We start from the raw sequence: 19,806 nt of genomic DNA, 5'->3' as shown, positions 1-19,806 counted from the left end.
TCTATCTCATTAATTAAAATTAATGAATGAGGGTTGCCACTTTTGTGTTACTGATTTATTGCCACTTCAGAATTTCCAAGTGCTCAATTGTTTTGTGTTTGGCGCACTATACACTCAAGTTTCGATGACAGCCTCTACCACTGTTCTCGCCAGCAGCAGAAAAATTTAATGAGTATACACATTTGAATTGTGTGTCCTGGACCCAAGTTCTCACTAAACGTGTTCAAAACAAGTGGTCATCAGTTTATTTTAGCATGTAGCAGAGCCGCCAAAATGTATCCCCTTTACATGCCCCTTTATATATGATAGCACTGTCTGAACATTTTTGGTAGTGTAATTCTTCTGATGCACAAAGCGCACACCACCATGTTTTAGATATTTATGGTTCTGCAGGTGTAACATCATATTGTTCTTTTGTTTGGCAGATGTTAGTGAAAATCTGGAGCCAAGATCACGAAATTAAGATACTTGTGGCCGTTGAGAGCTTTGAAGATATAAAGGAGAAGGCCACAAAGGAAGGCATACGCCCTGGCGTCCCAAGCAGCAATCTCAGGGCAAGTTTAAGTTTGCCTACTTTTGCTCAAGCATACAGCTTAAATCATAGCAGATAAAAGACGAGAAAAAAGCGTATGAAGTGCGGTGTTTCTTATTCGCACATCTACAATGTGGCCAAACAAACCAGAACAGAAATTTGCATTGCATTTTGTGGATATCTTGTTTGATTACATGAGGGAAGTTCCGTTTTGCATGGGACTACTGAGAGTGCACTGGCACTTATCACTGGGCCAGCCACTTTCATGTGTCTTTTTGGTTATCTGAACTGATATATTTTCTTCCCTCAGCATGAAATGTGTATAGAAGGCTCTGCTTAGTTTGAACATAATTTCAGTCCCGTTCAAGTTAAAATTACTGAAAGTAAAAATTGTCTCTGTTCACATGTGGCTGGTTTTTAATGACCTTCCTTGAAATTTGGTTGCATTAGGTGTTATGTACCAAAACTAAAAGATCTTGACTTGCTGATATGCCAAGGTAGCCATATTAAATTTTGATGCACATCATTTTTTCTACTTCTGTAGATCAGCTTGAAGCAAGTTTTTAAACTAGAATGTGGGCTAATGTGCATTGAGTATGTTTGAATTAATAGTCTAGCTTGCTTCCCTGTTGAGTCCCAGAACAATAACGTTTACTCTCTCTCTCTTCAGTCGTGAGATGTGCCTTCTAATGCGTTAGTGAGTTCCAATATGCCCCTGGAGCAAGTTAATGGGGCATTCCTTTAGCCTGTTGCCTACAGAACTCCTGATCTGCTTGGCATAGAACCTGTTTCTGGGACATGGGATTGGTGACGTATAGTAACTCCCTCTCTATATTTTGTGCTATATAAAATACGGCACCCACACTTGTGAAGATATGCAATTGAATGGGCTTTAGGAGCATTGGTTTCACACTGGGAAAGTGGTTTTAGAAAATACTGGAGCCCATAGCAACAACTGATGGTGTGTTTCAGGCAGGGGTTAAAATGCAGGGTATTACAAAAAAAGTAACAACGACATGAAAGATTTGCAGGCTTTATTATTATAAGTGTAGGCTGTACATTAACAATGCATCAGTGTGACATATTTTATCGTAAGGCTGTTCTGTAATTTTTCCCCTATGTAGCTTAGTTTCAGTCTTGTGTCATATCCTGTTGGTCACTTTAGAGGCTTGTCTGTTTGGCACATGACTTGTTTTAATGGCATTTTCAGCAGTTGTCAAATAGCATCGTAATTTTTTCATCTACTCTTGCTAGACATTAACTTTAGACGCTGTCATTGAAATGATGAAAAAGATGCGCAAATTTTAATTTTCAAAAAATGGCATATTCGGGTTCAATATCTTTACGTACCTACCTACCAGGTCTCAAGGTCTAATTTGACGTTTGCTAAGGTGGGTGGACGGGCTTGTTGGTAATACATCATGACAAAACAGCACAGACAAGACAAGACCAGCGCTGACTTTCAGCAACGTTTATTGGAAAGCAAATCAAAATATATACATTGTGCCCTAAAAAAACAATGCACAAAAGATGCCTTGTCACATTCACAACTGGATGTGTTGAAATCAAAACAAAAATTGATTATTAAGCATTTAACAGCACGAACTCTTTCTTAGTGAGCAATACAGAAGGTGTGCTACCGCAATGATTGCAGTTTCTGTGGCCTCTATTATCTCGCGCACCAACTTTTCCCTGTTTGTCTAGCACAATGCAGCGCATGAATCCTGGCGAACAGCGTTCAGGATCTGGCAGATGATAGCAATCGCGACAGCGAATTATTAAATTCCCCCTCACAACTTTGTTCACATGCTCTTTTAACCTCCCACCTGCATACGTGCCAGTTTGACCAATGTAAACATATCCACCTTTCAAGGGGATTGAGTACACTACACCTTCTGTGCAATCTCCGAAGCGATTCTGATGGTTGATTGTAGTACCTTCGTTGCCTTGCTGATCTCGGCTGACACGCTTATACTGATGTTGAAGCTTTCTGAGGTGCGGAGAAAACAACCGTTTTCTTCGGCTCACTCGAGGCTGGTGAAGAGAGATTGCTAAACTTTGCTTCTAAACTGCCTTGATGAAATCGTGTGTACATGCCATGGCATCCAGTTTTGCTCAGCAAATATTATTAGCTGTTTGTCTACTGCTGGATACTCAGAACCTTTGTTGGTGTCTGTAGCCAAGTGCCTTAAGCACAAGTTCAAACAGGCATGTTGCGCCCCCATTGAGAGTGTAACTCTGAAAAGAAAGGTTTTGCCTGTCACCTGCATCCACAATTTATCGCACCAATTAAATAAAATAGGCAGTTGAGTCGGCATTGATGTTCTTTTCTCCGCACCTCAGAAGCTTCAGCACCTGTGTAAGTGCGTCAACCAAGATCGGCAAGACAATGAAGGTTCCACATTCAACCATCAGAATCGCTTCATTGAGTGCACTGAAGGCATAATGTACTCGATTCCTTTGAAATGTGGCTATGTTTACATTGGTAAAACTGGCAGGTGTGCCAATGAAAGGCTAAAAGAGCACCCTTACGAAGTAAACAAAGCTGTAAGGGGGGAATTTGATGATTCACTGCCGCGATTGCGATCATTTGCTAGATCCTGAATGCTGTGTGCCAGAATTCATGTGCTGCATTGTGCTAGACAGACACTGGAAAAAGGTGGTGCTTCAGGTAATGGATGGCGCATAAATTTCAAAAAACCAGAATCATTATGTCAGCGCACCATCTGTATTGCTCTCCAAGAAAGAGGTCGTGCTGTTAAATGCTTCATAATGAATTTTTGTTTTGTTTTCAACACACCCAATGTGAATGTGACAAGGCATACTTTGTTCGTTGTTTTTTTCAGGCCGTGATGTGTATATTTTGACGTGCTTTCCAGTAAACCTTGTCAACAGTCAGTGCTTGTGCCGGCGTATTCCTTTCTCGTCCTTCTTTTGTCTGCTCTGTGTTGTCATGATAATTTGTTCTCCAGCTACCAAACTAAAAATGATACATTTGATGCCTCCAAAACACTGAAATGGCGATTTCTGAGCAAATTGAGGTAAAGCCACATATCCAGTGACCACCATTTTGCTCTTGTTTGAAAATTGGTGCTCTTCCCTAATCTGGGTATTACTCACTATCGTGAAGTTCTCCCGGAATATCTGCATTGCGCCATTTTCTGAGGACTCAGATGGTTGGCATGTGCACACCTCAAATGCTGTTTTCTCTAATTCGTGTTTTTTGCCAGTACCCTAGCAGAACTTTTCATTACTTTTCATTGGACAATTTCAATTAAACTTATATTGATGAGTTCAGAAATAACTGAACCATGGAGCTATGCTATTTTTTTGTAGCTCGGTCGAACGTATCAAATTCGTGAACAATACTGTCATCTAATAATATATCGTAGTTTTGGTGCTTTGACAAAATTGATCATTTTTATGCGATGTTGTACTTAATAGCAATGTATATAGCATAGCTCCGCATGGCAGGTATTCGGCTACAGCTGCATTCCAATCGGAACCAAGAACTGTTGAAGGAAATTGAACAACCGTAAAAAAATTACCTAGTTAGGCTTCAGTTATTTTTCCATGATATGAGTACTGATTGAGATATACTGAAACTAATTGTATTTTTGAAAAGAGAAGGAAGTAATACATATCCACATCTAATTTCATTACGTTATTGTATTAAACTTTTCATTTTTAAGACCTACATCTTCCCTGGAGCCGACGAGGTGATTGTTTATAGCTTGCTAGACTATATTAATCCTTGCTTTAAAAATTCACATTCTAATATGTCTTCTCTGCCCTAGGTATTTCTTGAAGACGGCACAGAGGTTGATGCGGAATGCTTTAAGTTCATGCAAGAGAACTTTGGTGGCAGTTTGGGCTGCACATTTGTACTTGGCTCCAGTTTTTCCACTGCAGACGCTTCCAGTGCAGGTACGATGCTTTCAGTACGATGCTTTCAGTACATTAAATGCGTTTTTGATTGTTTAGTCTATTGGTATGCGTGATACACGCTCAACAAAATGCATGGAACACTCGGTCGCTGTTCATAAGGAGATGCACCACCTATCTTGTGGCCAATATAAATTTCAAACCGTGATACTCAGAGGATGCCGTACATAAGGCTGGCAACAACATTTCTAGAGTGTGCATTGAAATGTGTTATGACACAGTGCTTTGCATTCATCAGGCTGATATGGCTTGTCACCCTGAAGCTGCACATGGGTTAAAGAAGATGCCATAGTGCAGGGCTCCTAGTTAATTTTAACCATTTGGGATTTTTAACATGCAGGCACTGGCATCGCACCGCAGACAGGCCTTCTGCATCAGTAGAGTGATGCAAAGTTATGGGTCTGACCTGACTAATGTGCATATGTGCATTCTTATTATAACCTAATGTAGACAAAGGACAGGCATGTCAATTCTGAAGGAATTTAGATTGGCTATCTGTAACTTAAAACATGAAGCAAGCATTTATTTGCCTGAGCATAAAGTTCAGTCTAGGCTAACGATGGGGGGGGTCAAGTGATCGGCTGCATCTGTTAAGTGTGACTATAGTGGCCTGACTATTTACCATACTATGCCTACAAAGTTTTCTGGTTTAATAATTCTCTTCTCGTGACTGATAAATCTTGAAGCACACAAGCTTCATGCTAAAAATGCATTGCATTGTTCTATGCATTATTGTAGCCACTGCACATAGTTATATTGGGTGATAAGATCCATGAGTTTTGATTAACAGTCCTGCTACTGTATTGTGGCACCACGGCTCCCATGTGATGGTTGTACAGTCATGGACAAAAGTTTGCAGGATGCAGATTGGCCTAAAAAAAGTTTTCTGCATTAGCTCGCTAGAAAGTCAGATATTCATTCCAGCGAATGGAGCACGCATGTGTCATCATGTATCTGTACTTTTCTTGGCATGCTTTGCCTGACCATGCAGGAATACATTTTTTTCCATGAATCTGCAACCCACACTGTTTTGTCTATTACTGTACGTGTGAACAAACAGTGCAAGCAAAACCACTAAAATTATAACATAGCGCTAAAATCATGATACTTTTCTCTGGACCTAGACGTCTCTCGTTAGAAAAGATTTAAAGGTGAAAAAAAGGAAATACATTACAGTTTGATATATTGTCATCGGAAACTTGATTGTATCCTTTTCCATTTCGGAGAAATGGAAGTGCTGCAGAAATGACTGGAAGGCAGGCCGAATGTAACTAGAAATGCTATGTGTAGTCATGATCTGAAAAAGAGCTGGAGCAACTTCTGTCAACCGAAACTGGTACTAGCACAATATTATTTTGGTGTGGCTGTTGTTATTAGTGTTTTTCAAATGACTGCACCTACTTGACATAAGACACAGTAAAGCAAAAGCAGCTATAAAAGGTAGAGAAGCCACATCTTTCACATGTTATTGATTTCTGTTGCCACTATGTTGGACGGAGCAAATCACATGTCCTTGCTGCAGCAGCTGTTCATTATAAATATTTAAAGGCACCAAAAAACAGACCCAAGGGAAGACAATGGGGCGGAGCGCCACTCACAACTGTGTGAGTGGTTGTGAGTTGAGTGGCACTCCGTCCCATTGTCTTCTCTTGGGTGTGTGTGTGTTTTATGGCACCTTTAAATATTTACAATGAACAGCTACCATCTCGCACAACAAGAAGTTCTCATAAGCAGCAGCTGTTGGCTGACAAAAATTCCAGTGTGAACAGTACATTTTTTTCTTCAAACCTGCACTGATGTTGCCACCACTATGCACTTCTGGGGTGGCTGCTAACCTCCATTTCATACATGAGGTGCAAGTCTGCATGAGAAAATACAGGGAGGCATGTTATTCGAGCTAGTTTTCTGGCCGAGTGTTCAAAGGCACAAAGAAAGTGATAGCGTATGCCATCAGGAATAATAGCGCATTTGACCGAGCTCATGACAAATGCGTCATGGCAAAGCATTTATTTTGCTCTCCACGAGGAACGCAGTACTTATTTATCGCAGTTGCATGCAGTGCAAACAAGAGCACTAGCTTTGACAGTGTTGCACCTGATGCATGAAACACAGTATATTGTTTATTTTTATATTCACATTGATTTATGGCTTTTAAAAAATTAAATTGTTTTTGCTAACCCCATCTTGCAGTTTTTTTCTTCACACGTCACTGTCCTATGCAAAAGTCGTTTTTCTTTTGTTTACCAATGTAAAAATATATATTACTTGCCGTGGCAGCGTAGTGGCTATAGCATTTTGTTACTGAGAATGAGGTCAGAGGTTGGATTCCTGGCCAGAGCACAGTCAAATTTGAAAAGGGCAAAATAGAAAACCACCTGTATACTGGGCGATGCCAATAGACAGTGAAGTTCCTTAGGTGGTCAGAAATGATGTGAAGCTCTCCACCACAATGTTTCTCATAGTTCAAGTGTAGATCTGGAACAGTAAGCCCACAAAAGGCAGCATCATTGATCAAAATAATATTTGCACCACATTAAGGTTAACTAGGCTACACACACATTTCTCAGGGTTATGTTCTGTTAAAATGCACAAATGCATATAGTATTGCTGCCATTTGGCTAAAAGCATTTTTATTTAAATTTGCAAGCATAGGTCAGAGTAACCCAATTGTACATCCTGCTGCCACCCTGCTAAACTGCCCATCTTGTATATGCAGTGCCTCGCAATCTTTAGTGTATCAGATCTTGGAAGAACACTAATATCACCTTACTTCATAAGGAAGGGGTTATCAAGGAATTGAAGAATTGCATACCAATCAGCCTACTATCTGTTTACAAGGTATTGACTAAGGTCATCACTAATGGAATTAGATCAATCTTAGACCTAAGTCAACCAAAAGACAAAGCCGGCGTTTGTAAATGGTACTCTATAATGGAGCATATTAACACTATGAATCAGACAACAGAGCATAGTGTAAAATATAACCAACTCCTATATTTAATCAACAAGAAACCATTTGACCCAGTCAAAACCTCAGCAGTCATGCAGGCATCAGAGAACCAGCGTGTAGGAGAGGCATATAAGCATACTGAAAAAATCTACAGCAGTTGCACAGCGACCATATTCCTTCACAGAGAAAGTGACAGAACACCATTAGTACGGGTGTGAGGCAGGGAGTGACACGATCTCTCTGGTACCATTCACCATATGTTTACAGATGATATTCAGAGATTCAGATTAAGAATAACTTAGTATAGGAGCAATGGAGAATACGTTAGTAATTTGCGATTCGCTGATGACATCGCTTTACTAAGTAAACTCGGGGGTTGAATTACAGAGCATGATCAATGACCTAGACAGGCAAAGCAGAATGGTGGGTATAAAAATTAATATGCAGAATTGTGGCAAGGATTGGAGCTGTAAGGAATACACCCACATGGGACAGGTAATGACTGCAGGCCTGGATTACGAGAGTAAAATAACTGTGAGATTAAGAATGGGGTGGAGTGCATTTGGCAGGTGCTCTTAGGTGATGAATGGCAGTGTACAAGTATATAACAGCTATATCTGTACTCACCTATGGGGAAGAAACATGGAGGCTAACAATAAAGGTTGAACTTATATTGAGAGCACTGCAGCAAGCTATGGAAAGGAAAACGATAGCTGAAACGTTAGGAGACAGAAAGAAAGCAGAGTGGATCTCAGAATAAATGCTAGTTAGTGATACTTTAATCTAAATAAAAAAATAATGTGATGGGAAGGCAAGATAACTTGCGTTTGTAAAGCGTAATGCTACAAGAGCAAGCATAGCAGGGGACGTCTTAGTCAGGAGGGCGGATGACATTAGGAAGTTTGCAGGGATGAAGTGTCCGCAGATGGCACAAGACAGGGTTAATTGGAGAGACATGGGAGATGCCTGTGCCCTACATTGGGCGTAGGTAGGCTGATGATGATGCATCATGCTAAAGACTTCGTTACTTGATCAAAACGCCGTGGTGGCTCAGTGGATATGGCTCTTGAGTGCTTACCTCAAAGACAGGTTTGATCTCGGCTGCAGTGGTTGAATTTTTATGGAGGCGAAACTACAGAGGCCTATGTACTGTGCAATTTCATTGCACGTTGTTCTCAATTTAAGTTCAACCTTTATTTTTAGCCTCCATGTTTGTGCCTCATAAGAACTTTGGTGGTCAAAATTTCTGGAGCCCTTCACTATGGCATCGCTCACAGCCTGAGTAAATTTGGCACGTTCAAACCCCATAAACGCAAATATATCGGGCACCGGCTTAAATGACTGTAAATGCTATGCAATGAAAGCCATCGCATAATTTTCTCAGCTGCTGTAAGTGCTATTGTTGTTACCACTTTTCAACTCCTTTGCCAAGCTTGATTGCATTTGAATGTTGTTTACAGAAGAGCCTTCAACGTCGTCCCCCCAGCCATCACTGGAAGATTTTCAGTCATTATCGATTCCATGGAGCCGCCGCGGTGGCTCAGTGGCTATGGTGCTCGGCTGCTGACCCAAAAGACGCGGGTTCGATCCCGGCCGCGGCGGCTAGAATTTCTTTGGAGGAGAAATTCTAGAGGCCCGTGTACTGTGCGATGTCAGTGCACGTTAAAGAACCCCAGGTGGTCGAAATTTCCGGAGCCCTTCACTACGGCGTCTCTCATAGCCTTAGACGCTTTGGGACGTTAAACCCCACAAAAACCAAACCGATTCCATGGAACTCCCTGTCTCATGAAACTCTAGCACATCTGAGAGCATCAAACCCACTTGACCGAAGTAAATATCAAGAACTCTTGATGCGTGCCGATGCAGAAATTCAAGTGACTATCAACACCCAAGGCAAGCGAGCTTGTGATGTGCAGAAAGAGTGGCCCTTGCTGTTCACGCAGCAGCACTTCCTGGCCCATTTCAGAAGGTATGTATGCAACCTTACTTGAAAACTGCATTGTCAGTAAATTGAAATGCTGGTTGAGGTTTCACGAAAAATAACTGTTACTCAGTGTGTGTTAAACTGGCTGCAATATGTGCAAGGGTAAGCAATGTATTTGATTAAGGCACTTTTAGTGCCATGTTCCATGTCAAAGTTTTACTTCCAACAACACTTAAATAGTACGAAGCCCATGAAATACAGGCCAGTGAACATTTGTTATCTGGTCAAAAAAGTAAGCAAAATTCAGAAATTGGTTTGAAACTTTATTTAATTCGAAACTCATGGCACATTCTGCTGTCAGAACTGGAGCAGAACCAACGAGCAGTGAGGCGCAGAGCAGTAGCACCGCGAGAGTGCAACTGAGTGCTTTCCCATTGACACCTTCCGTGCTCGCCGAGAGCAGGCGTGATGGCGAAGGCGTATTGCATGATCGGAGCGTTTACCTTCCCAGTATCCTGTGCGGTGAACGCGCTTGCAATGTGCAGCCGGTACGGCGGTCAGAGTTGACGCGTTTGATGTTTCCTGCCACAATCAGCCAAAAACTGCACGTATTAGCGCAAAAATAACCTCTTTAGACGTTATACATCGTAAATAACCCCTTTAGACATTACATATCGTTAACGCGATTGTGACATGGCTGGAATGCTGTCACTGCACCTGTCAGCAAGCGTCACTGCTGTTGTCTCACGTACTTCACCAGTTCAACGAGGTTAGGTTCGTTTAACTAATTTCTGATGACTTAAACGGTTAGAGTTAGCGCCTGGTTACAATTAGAGATTTGTAGTTTCCAGAATTTTCAAAACAAGATTACCCTTGACGACTTAACTCGAAAAGTTTGGCTATTTTGAGTAGTTATGTGCACTGGAGGGATTGCTTTGCCTGCATGCATTTCAAAAATGCGTGTATTTTGGCACGATGTAGCTAAAATTTGCTGGGCCATAGCATCAAGGTAATCGTGTTTTGAAAACTCTATAAATTGATATGGCTATTATTAATGACCGGCTTCTAATGTTTAATCGAAACCAGTTGCCTAAACGCCATAGTTATAAAGTTAATTATGAGAAATTATTTAACCGGCTTTTGAGCCGACTTTGTTTAACGTGTTTGCGTTGTCTGCATACACTGGTATTATTCTGCTGCAGAACCAGCCTTCATAACCCAGAAAGCTCATGTTTCAAAATTAGTGGCAGACTTCCCTGAAACACATTGTATTTGACCATCAATTTCGCATTAAGACGCCAGAGCAAAAAGTGAAGTTTCGTGGTAATGTATGATGCACAGTATAGAGGGCATACTCTCTAGGTGTTGATGAATTGGTTAGCACTGGATCGTTATTCTGAAAAGGTTAAAAGTCTTGTGCATCAGTCTTGTAAATCAAGAAATTGCAGACCTGGACGTCTTGTACGCATTCCTGCGGCACAGCCTGATGGGAGACGAGGCACTTAAATGGCTCCTTATGACAGACAAGGCAGCACAGGACATTGGCCGCCCGAAAGCACTCCTCAGTGGGGTATTCCCATTGCTGTGCATTTTCTTCAAGGAAAAGACAGAGCTCCTATTTCGTGTTTTTGAGGTAAGATTATTGCGGAAATGGATACTCAGTTAGTAGCCTCCCAGCACTGCGAAAACTTCTGCTTTATGACCGTAGATGAAACTTGCACACTCCAGGGCAGTTTCTCACAGAGACTGCAGCCAGTGGCAAAGAAAAAGTGAATTAATCTACAATTAACATCCGTAAGTGTTTCAATAAAATTTCCTGGGCACTACCTCAAGGTTTACTGAAATGGAGAAGGCTGTGAACTTTCATTTTTGTAGTACTGCTGCTGCAGTTCGGTAGATGCTCATTATTCCTGCGATTCTTCGGCACACTTGTTACCTGTGTGCCCTTATACATCTGCTTATGATAACGGCTTCTTACATCCACAGACATCAGCCTGTGTTGCTGAACTTAATAGCAATCTGCCCCCCACCCCAACGGTGGTTGTACTTGGTAAGATTTTTATGATTTTCTGGATGCTTTGAGCAGTAGTATAACTTTATAAAAAGCATATTTATAAAATATGAAACCTCATCAATAACAATGAACTAGAATAACAACAGGAGACGGGGGCTTGAACTGCCCTCTAAGTCAGACTCAATGCAGCTCGATGAGGCATGCCCGGCAAGCTGAATTTACCATGCACATGCCGCAGTCTTCTCTTAGATATGGTAGCTGGCAGCATAATCCGCTGCTTGAACCCTGCTAGTGCAGATGTAAATTGTGGTTTGTGGGCTATAAAATTAACTTCAGAGTTATATTAGAAAATATCGCATGCATTGCCATTCATTCATCTGCTCTTGTCCATTGCTTTATAAATAGCTTGAGCATCTACCATTAGCATGCTACATATAGAGGTACTGACAATGTTTTTTGTGAGCTGTGCCGACATGACTAGCTATGTGCAAAAAAATTGTATATGTTCATATTATAATGCTAAAAATTATTCTTCTGAGCTGTAGCATTTAAAAAAAAATTGCTCCACAATTGTTAACCCCTAATCTGAACTCCGTTTTTGTCACTAAAGGAGATTTCTTTTCAGGCACAAGCATCTGATTTTACATGCATTGTGACGCTCGATGGAGCGAGGTGCTTGGAAGGCCTGAGCTTTCTGGCTGCCATGGAGATCCTTTTTGCTGCATACTTTTGCCTCAATATCAAATACAGTCAAGAAGTGCAAGCCACATTGGAATTCATTCAGAGGTAAGCATATAAATTTTTCTCTTGTGTATCGGCAAGTTTTTACCATGTCTATCTCTCTGACTGTTGCAGTAGCCTTATACTCAGTGAGACGTGAGAAAAAGCTGCATGCAAACTCCATAAGCCTGGAATCTTTCCCACAACATCTGACATTGTTGCGATTAAATGTGCATGTGCATTTTGTGCGTGGTTTGACAACCTTAATAATACGAACTGATGGGCGAGTAGGTCGAACATTACGGTGAAACAGCGCTGTGGCACATGGACAAAGAAAGCAACTACTTATCTCAACTATGTGGCCCAAGCATGTGTGAAGCTGCTAGGAGTTGGATGGCTTGTGTCAGAAATCGGGAGTCCGCTGGGCTTTCCAGTGCATGCAACCATGGCTTTCATTCTTTTGTTAGTTTTTTTATGCCATTCTCGGGTGGCAACTGCTGTTGTATCAAAGAAATAAGAAATATGAACTCATGAAATGCAAGAAATCCTTGGTGAAACCTGCTGTTTCCGGGAAGGCCAGGAAAATAGTAGGCAAGATTTAATTAAGCTTCCATTCTAACAAGGCAGCTAGTAAAGAATATTTATTTTCATATGCTAAACATTCTTGAGCCCTCCTCCAGAGATGAGCTGCAATTTAATGTGCTGTAGTTGCAAAGTAAGCCCCGTGAAAGATGCTAGTCTCTTTCTATTCTCCAAAACCACGAAGAGTTGTGCTAAAGAACGACATGCACACACGTGCGCTCAGCCTGTCTGCTTACTGTGTATTGTTCTTTTGGGCTGTTCTTCATGGCTTTATAGAAGTCTTCAAGGCTAGCTTTTATGTGAGTATGGCTCGGTTAATAATTTTCTTCAGCTCTTTCAATCATTTGGCTGAGTAATAAAATCAGAGCTTGACTGCATTGTCTAGTCATGTATAAGATCCCTAGTTCACAAAAACCTATGATTTCAGCATTTTTGTGCAGTGGTGTGCTAGCAGCCACATTATCGTTTTTTGGACGATAATGTGTCTGTAGAAACCAGTACAATGACAGAACGATAGGAATGTGATTGTTTTTCATGTGAATTTTTAGGAAGGGTACAACCTGGTAATGAACAAAGTTCTGCTGATGCCTTGATATGTTTGCTACTCTTCTGCTCATGCAAGCCAGCACAAGTGCTGCGGCTCTGGCAGCAACACTCTCACATATTTGTATGAGAAATTTACAGTACGGGCACCTGCCAAAAGCAGCGCTACCATATATGCATGAATCTAGAACGAGTTTTTTTTTTCAAAATCGTTTGCTTCAGAAAGCATCTCGCGCTATATTGGAGCCAAGGTATGAATAGAGCGCATTTTTTTTTCTCACTTTGATACACCCACAGCGAGCTCACACGCCAGGCTCATGAGCTGTGAGGGAAAGCAAACTTTTGATGACCAGAAACGCGGAAAGAAAACCGTGCAGACTACTTAGAAAGAAGAGAAGGGACTGAAAGAGCCTTGAGTAGTAGGGAAGCGAAAAAATGCTGAATAAGCACAGAACTGTGCTGTACGGGCCACGAAGCATTAAGACAGGAAGCGATGGCATGTGAGCCATTGCTGTGTGTGAGGCTGTGTACGTGAATGTGTGGGAGCCTTCCTCCAGAATATTGCGATTCTTCATTTGCAAGTCACAGAACTCAAAATTTTTTGCCAAAATTAGAAGCTGAGGCATATGGCAGTAACTGCGGTGTGGCTTATGCACAAGGCATATCTCTCGGGACAGAAATTGGTTGTATAAAGAATTTCAAATCAGAATGCGCTGTGTAACTGCAGTCTCTGGAACAAGTTACTGTTGCCTGCTTTGTACGGAGTCATTTACTCTCCTGGCATCGCAGAATGCCTTACTCTGTGTGCTTTTATTGCTTTGTGTTGCTTTGTTTTGCTTGAAAAGCTAGTATAACCATGTAAATGATGTTAATATGTAGCGTTATTTCCACAGAAGTGGCGCTAAGAGAGCATAGGACAGTTGGGAATCAAACTCGACCTAACGGCGGTACTAACAGAGGCAGCTATGCATTTAGACTAGCCCTAAAATTCTGCAGGTCTAAGCAGGATGATCTAGCTTCTAAATGTGTCTTTTTCTTTTCAGGCAATTGGTGGGGATGAACCCAGAGGAAAGGAGCCGGCAGTTGTCCCGGAGGATAACCTCAGTCCATCCAAAAGTGCACAGTGCCCTTCAGCAGCTTGAAAAGTTCAGAAAAAGTGGCAAGATTGCATGGCTGAGATTTAGTGTGCTTATTTACTCTGCTATCAGAGCTTAGATATTGGATTATTGTGTAGCGCAAATTTAGTGTGTTGATGAACTCTGATATCAGATTAGATATTGGATTTAGTAGCTGTTGCAAATAACTCTTTTATTTATATCATTCAATGTAGATTCTCTGTAAAGCTTGCTTTTGCTATTTTTTGTACCTATATGTTCTTAATTAAAACTTTCTTAAACTATTCCATTTCTTTGCGATATTTATTCCTAGATTGCGTCTCTACCTGAAAATATTTGAAGCAGATGCAAAAAAGTACTGCATATAGACACATGTATATGTACAAATTTTGTGGCTTTTCTAGCTTGGTACACACAGATGTGTTATTGCATCGACTACCAGCGTCAGGCTACAGACATGACATATTTACCATGCGTAGCATACCTCTGACCTGAACGTGGGCCTGGCCCCGATCGAAAAATACGGGAGTGTAACATTGAGTATTATGTGCCGTAAAGCATTGAACAGCATGTGTTCAGTCAACTTTCAAAACTGGCCATGGATTCCTGATAAATGCTACGGGACATGCATATGGTAGCAACTTTGCTGTGTAATGTACAGTGCAACATAAGAACAGAACATGGGGTGTATACGTATAAACAGATCATGTCATGTTAATTAAGTTGCAACGCATATGCTGTACATTATTATGACGGTCGATGTAACGTCAGCATAAAAACAGCACATACACCGTGGTATACAGAAGATTTGACGTCATAACAGAGTACATAACATGTGTGCGTTAACCTTGTTGCCGCTCAATGCACCGCACTACTTCACCATGGGGCACGTGCACAACGGAGTGGTACAGCACATGTTGCGGCAACAAGGTTAGCGCCCACATGTTACGTACTTTTGCGGGATTTTTTCTTACAGTGTACGCGCGAAGGCGCGGCGCTGCTACCGATCGACAACCTTAGAGTCGACTCCAGGATAAGGAACATGTCCCTTCTCATTCAGGAGCCAGGGGTACACCACAGGGCGCGGTGCTCTCCCCTTTTATTCAATCTGGCTATGATGCACCTACCGACCCAGCTGGGCGCTGCCGCCCGTGTGCAGCATGCGCGTACGCCGATGACATCACCGTGTCGGCCAAACAGGGTTCGCTCCGAGACGTTGGGGCCAACGTGCAGGAGCCGGCAAACATAGTACCGTGATGCTCGCTTCTGCGGCCTCCAATGCGCCACCCAGAAGTCTGAATGTGTGGACACACGCACTTCACCAAGATGCACAGCCAGAATTTCATTTTCTCTTGAGACAGGTCCTGCCCCGGAAAATATCGAAGTCCGGGTACTGGGTATCTTTATACATCAAGACAAAAGCTCAGGAACGACATTGGCCAAACTCCGTCAGGTGGGGGAATAGGTGGGCCGCTTGGTACGCCGTGTTTCTAACAATCGCTGGGGTTACGATGTAAGGGCAGCTTGCGGCTGGCACATTCATTTGTAACCAGTCGAATTATAGAATCGACTCCGTAACTCCAACCTGCGGAAGCAAGACGAGGATGCGCTAGAAGCCATCCTGCGCAAAATTATGAAGCAGGCTCTGGACCTCACCGCGAACACCTCCAACAAGCGCTTCCTGGGGCTGAACATGGTGAACACATTTCCGAAGCTCCGGTAGCCGCGTGACCAACCGATACACACATTTTTCGAAAACATTGTCGGGTCGCCGCCTCCTTGGCCGACTACACATCCAGCACACCGCTCTCATGGAAGAGCGCGTACACGTTCCATCCCAGTAGAGATGCGCCCTCTATATGCACTCTCTTCCCACGAACATGAACCGTGAGGACCGGAATGGCTCGCGCCAGGCGCGGGTGGATGCCCTGGCCCGCCACTATGGCTCGAAACCAGGCGTATTCTACGTGGGAGCCACACGTCCCCACCATGGGGAATGGTACACGGCCACAGTCGTCCACCAATCAAAACAGTGACTGGCCTTACTTTCCGAGCACGTGACATAACCTACGCGGATGAGGTCGCCAGGGCGTCTGATGAGGCTGCGTCTGATCTCAGTTCAAAAACAATTATTCCGAATCGCGACGGGCCTGTCGGAACGTCGAGCAGGGCTGGGTACCATACCTAGCCTACCGCCTTCTTCAAAACAGCGTCTACACCGGGGTACCCCGCTAACCGGCGTATCGTTTGGGCTACTGCTCGCATGGGCCTTGAGGAAAATTACGCAGCTGACTCCGCCTGCCGCGCGCTCTCTGGCTGGACATTTCCCTCCGACCCCGACGATCAAGAACTCAACTTCACTCTAGCTTACTCCTTCAAAGACATGATTTTATTATATAGATCTCGCCACTGTCTTTGTCCCCGCCCATGTAAAGGTCTCTCAAAGGTGGAGGAGCGGCTTCTGCTACGCCTGTATACTAATACTTTGCTGTGCCCAGCAGCTCTCAAACACTTCGACCCTTCTCTTTCGGGCAGCGGTTCGCACTGCGCGGGAATTCTTCGGACATCTACCACATGGTGTGGGACTGCCCCTCTAACCGTGCTATCCCCCGTCACCTCAATACAACCCGGGAGAACTGGCAGGCGACCCTGCTCGGCTGCTCTGACCTGCAGGCCCAACGGGCCTTGGTCAGGCGAGACCGGGCGGCGGCCGACGGCACTGTGGTCCCGAACTAGGAACCTCCACTTAGTACTCGTAAGCGCTGGCCCCTTTGGGTCAGCTCATGCATAAGCTTCTTAATCTATACATAAATGTTTTCTACCACCACCACTGCTGTAGACCCTGTCGACACGGCCTAGCACGTGACCACCGCTTGCCGACTTACTCCTAGGTGCAATGGCGCTGCTCCCGTCATGTACTCGGTTAAAGATGGCGTGACGCCACTCACTGTCACGTAAACGCCGCGATTAGGCTCTTTGGCGAGACAAAAGCCGATCACGTGACGAAATTTTGGTTGACCTTGACGTGAACTTCACGTCTCCGGCCTAACCTTTACTTGACTTTGAGATGACCTTGGCTCTTGACCGCTGACCTGTTTATATGATTGACCATTGACCATCCATCGGTTATAAAAACTTATACACGAAGGTTTGACTCTGACTGAGCGCTGAAGGTCGTCGGCAACGCACGCCGATCTCAGACCGGGACCTGTAGAAAGGAAGCTAAAAAGCACGTCATCTAGTTCTGAAGCAGAAACACGTGCAGCCGTGGTAAAAAAAGACCTCAACCAAAAAAGACGGCGAAATAATTGCACTGACAACAATGGACGGCGGGCAATGCGCGTACTTTGTGGCACTTGCTTGCTGAGTCATTGGACCTTGCTATTTTCGGTGTGCTATGTGCAGAAATGAGGAGTATGCATTGATATTTTGTAACGTATGCACAAAACCGTCGGGACTACAGGTTACCCCCCGCAAACGAGTCAGAGACACGATAACCGTCTGGTTACCGCATTTACTTATGTAAAACCTAAAAAAACATCACCACCCGTTATGCTTCAAACGGAGCCCCAGTGCTTTCCTCATTTCTGTGCCAAAAAAGCGGCCTTTCATTTTCAGGTTCTTCGTTTGCTTTTAGGAGTCATTTTACTTTTCCATTTTACTTTTCCGCATGCTACCTTTCATATATCTATATTTTTTTCGAATTTCCTACAATTATTGCTTTTCGTACTATATCCTGGACAAATGCCGTCGTTGTGTGTTTCACGTTGAAGCAAGTGCGACTGCAAGACGGCCCTTGATCTCACACACACGGCTATGGTGGACGCGTGATTACGGAAGTCTTCAATGTAGTGGGAAGAATATTACTGGCCCGGGCGTCATTCTTTTAATTTCTTTTCTTTTGACTTTACCTCTAAACCTATTGACCATCTTTATTGTTTAACAATCTGCTGCAGAGGAAAAGGTAGCTGTGAGGGCTATAGACAGTGAAACCTGTGACCACGTGAGCGAAATTTCAACTTGACGGTTTTAGTTCGGAAGAATACAGACCTAAACAATTATCGTTTTTAGGAAGACGCATGGTAGTCATCTCCGCAGCTAGCCGGTAACATCTTGACTTTGTCTTTAGCTCCTCAGGCATTGCTAGAGAATACAGCCCACACACTCACGAATACATGCGCATGAATACAGGTTCCGGTAAAGCAAGCGGTGGGATGTACTTATTGAAACCCTTCTTCCTTCTACGTCAACCCCGTAGAGTGGTCAAACGTCATTTCCTTCAAGGATGCTGTTCCCAAGACGCCTGCCGCGTGGGAATGGCACTCTTTCGAGGAAAAAAGAAACAATAGCGAAGAGTGTAGACCAACGTTCCCAGAAGTATGCTTTAATAGTGGCTCCGTTTTCCCACTCCTAAACTACCCGGCCCCGGAAAAGTTCTCAGAAGTCGCCCAGGATGGCTCCGGGCCTTTGTCTTCAGTGCGAGTTTTTCATGACCAGGCTGCCAGGAGGCAGCACGTGGACGGTGCCCGGCGGCTGCCTTCCCAGTAGCATCACCGCAGCGTCGTCAGCAGCCATCAGGAGCCGAGTCTTGTCCTGGTAGCTGCCCTTCTTGCTACGCAGGCTGTAACCCACCCCTTATGTAATACCCCCAATCCTGGGGGTCTTTAAGGTAATAAAGTGAAGTGAAGCATTGAAGTTGCCGAGGAAAGTGCTATCGCGTTAGCTTGCGTTGGCATGGAAGCGATGTTTGTCAGCAGTGACAGCAAATCTGCTATACAAAATTTTAGCAAGGGAAGGATCTCACCTTTAGTGCCCAGAATCCTAGGCCAGAGAAAGTTGGATAGGAAAATTTAAATAATTTGGACTCCGCCCACGAGCAGGCCTGAGATCTCTACCGCCGAGCCGCTACAGGGCCCATCGATGACCGACGGAGCAGGGAGCGCATGGTAAAATATGGGGAGATCATGCACCATTATAGATTGGAGCGTAGACTGGTACCGCCACCAGACCCGGTATTAGACAACAGACAAGCAGCCACGTGGAGGCGACTGCAAACTTATACGTATCAGAAACCGGTTATGGTGAACCACATGTTCCCTGAGGCCAGCAGTGATAAATGTAATCTTTGTGGCCCGAGAGGGACCCTCCACATCATAATCCGGTAATGCGCGTACTCTCCCAGGGGTACAAACAATATAGACAGTAGAGACACCTGGGAGACCCTGCTGCGCCGCTGGGACCCTGAGCTTCTACTCCGGCTTGACCAACTGGCTGAAGAGGCTGCTGGGAACCAAGACCCTCCAGCCTGCATCTAAGGCGACAGCACCCGCCCCCTGACTTGCGTGTCGGGTGTTGGGTAGATCAGCTTATCCGTTGGAGATAAAAGTTTATTCTCTATCTATCTCCCACGTAAATTTAGTTCCGCATTTAGTCCTCATAGTCCCTTCCTGCCTCTCCGGCCGCTGCTTTCCTTTCCTATCC

The 19,806-nt window shown here is 43.7% G+C and overlaps 1 pseudogene; it reads left to right on the top strand.

Moving 5' to 3' along the window:
• The first annotated feature begins 10,867 nt into the window (after nt 1-10,867).
• Nucleotides 10,868-14,394, top strand: LOC149361440 (uncharacterized; annotated as a pseudogene).
• Nucleotides 14,395-19,806: the final 5,412 nt, after the last annotated feature.

Source organism: Amblyomma mixtum, chromosome 2 (assembly GCF_055824585.1).
Source record: "Amblyomma mixtum isolate Tamu chromosome 2, ASM5582458v1, whole genome shotgun sequence".
Taxonomy (NCBI): domain Eukaryota; kingdom Metazoa; phylum Arthropoda; class Arachnida; order Ixodida; family Ixodidae; genus Amblyomma; species Amblyomma mixtum.
Note: the sequence above shows the minus strand (reverse complement) of the source record. Positions and strands in the feature narration are given on the sequence as shown.